This window comes from Primulina huaijiensis, chromosome 7, assembly GCF_012295235.1.
Source record: "Primulina huaijiensis isolate GDHJ02 chromosome 7, ASM1229523v2, whole genome shotgun sequence".
NCBI lineage: Eukaryota > Viridiplantae > Streptophyta > Magnoliopsida > Lamiales > Gesneriaceae > Primulina > Primulina huaijiensis.
Window position 1 is genome coordinate 17,342,558 of NC_133312.1, and position 2,257 is coordinate 17,344,814.

The window sequence follows — 2,257 nt, forward strand, 5'->3', positions numbered from 1 at the left end:
CGATTTAAGAATTTTCATGCACTTGAGATTTTATATATTAAATTAATTTGATTTATGAAAAAATTAAGTGGTTTTAATTGTCAATTTTCGAGTTTATATTTTAAAAAAAATACATTTAGAATAGGACGTTTCAAAATATGTATCCGAAAAACTCGAAATTTATTTATTTAATATATAATTATGTTATATTAATGAAATATTAATGCTCATCAAAAGCTCGTAAACTAATAAAATAATTTGAGCTTGAATTCTGCTCGAAAAAAATGAACACGTTCGAACTGACTCAGTTTATTTACACCCTACTCTAGCTAAACCATGTCATCTGCTTTATATCTTGCATATGAGTTGACTTGAACATGCTCCAGAAAAAGAAAAATTAGTTCACAAATCAAACAGCTCACTACTTTCTAAACATTGCCTTGGCCAGTCAAGTTTCAAATACTATGTTCGCAAAACAAATGCGGATAGATAACAAAACAAGTAAAAAAAAAAAGGTTGCAAGATATATATATCAAACAGTAGCGTAACGCAAAAATAATCCAGGAATGATGTGAAGAATATCAATCAGTCCCATCCATTATTTATAGATACAAATATATTTCGATACAACAACGGGCTGGTGGTTTGAACCAGTCACCTCCCCCTGACGAGGAGAGACCACAAAACAATTTGCGCTCCAGCCCTTAGATTTTTATAGGATCTGCACAAAGAAACAAGGCATTCAACACTTTTAGGCATATAAACCACCAGAAAGAAGAATCTTTATTAAGTAATTTTGTTATTTTTCAAGTTTCTTCCTTGTTCCTAACTATTCAAACGCATTGAATTGAATTCTGTTTGTTTCTTAATGAATTATAAACAAAAGTACATAACTAAAAAAAGGATTATCATCTCTACTGAACTTTTCTTTTTCTCATACATGCTAATCAATGAAAGTAGAAACATAAAGGAACCTTATTACCATTTAAGATCGGTAAACTAGTAAAAGAATAATATAGAACCAAAATTATTTAGTTGATGAGATCATTTTCTTGAAAAAAGAGTTTGACCAAAATTATTTAACTAATTTCCACTTAAATCAACTCCATAGATCAATCCAAACCATAATCCCAGCAATCCACAAAGACTAAAATACTCAATCTTATGTGGAGCAATAAAAAGCATATAACGTAAAATTAAAGATAGAATCTTCAGTAACCTCCTCTATACATTAAATGCGAATTTCACCTCAAATCGAAGCATCCAAGAAAGCTAATGAATCTCTCAATCCTCTGGTCTTGCAGCTTTTCACAGTCTCAAAATCTTTAGCCGGAAGCTTCTGGGACAGAACACCCACATGAAACTCAATCATATCATTCTTTTCATCAACATCGATTCCATCTACAGACACCCAGAAGAACAATTTCTTGGCCTGAATGCCTGAAACCCCAGACACCGTCCCGTATCCCAGCTTCCCTTTGACGATTTTATCATAGTAAACAGTCTGACCACCAAAGTTAACATAACAAGGGTTTGAACTGAGCTCTATCGTGAAGGAATTTTCCGCGTTTGAAAGGGAATACGACTTGATGTCGCTTGGTAGGAGTCCCTTCGGAAGGTTGTACAAAGGGAGGAGATCGTGGACATCTGTTTCGGTAAAAGAGAAGCGGATTAGACAGAGGATCAAGAGAGAGATCAGTGCGAATTCGTGTTGGGATTTGGAAGGAATCGCCATTGCTGAGACTCTGAGAGAGAGAGAGAGAGCTCTTACAGGAGAGACCAGAAAGGCGTTGGATGAAGTTGATTTGAAGGATGCTTGACGTTTTTGTTTACCCGAGATATTTGTAGATAAGCCGGTTTGGGAGTCATTACACCTTGACAAGGGTTGGGTTTGGAACCGGCTATCTTGGTTAAAGTCCGATTAATCGTCAATTTCGAGTCCAATTCGACTTTTTTATTTTTCGAAAAGAAAATACTTTTTTTTAGATTATTTTTTTTAAAAAAATTTAAATTAAATTAAAAGGAAGACTTACACGACTGAAATTATAAAAACTATATCATATATTTCATTATTTCAATAAAATATTTATTATATTTCTTCGAAAAAAATTATATTACTTTTCAACTTTCAAATCTTACATTAAAAATATATTACATTTCATATGTTCAATCACATTCACTCGCATTTCCTCTCGTCGTCGTTCCGAATGTTCCTTCGATTTCGTCTTGATTTTCTTCATCACTTTTATTATGTTGCTTTCGGCTAACGGCATTTGAC

General features: G+C 33.1%; 1 long non-coding RNA gene across 1 annotated transcript; it reads right to left on the reverse strand.

Annotated features, from left to right (window-relative positions):
• Positions 1–486: 486 nt before the first annotated feature.
• LOC140980293 (uncharacterized) lies at positions 487–1,857 on the reverse strand. The gene is made up of 2 exons (XR_012175918.1): positions 1,228–1,857; positions 487–700 (listed from the first exon to the last, which is right to left on the reverse strand). It is a non-coding gene; the product is annotated as an uncharacterized lncRNA (long non-coding RNA).
• Positions 1,858–2,257: the final 400 nt, after the last annotated feature.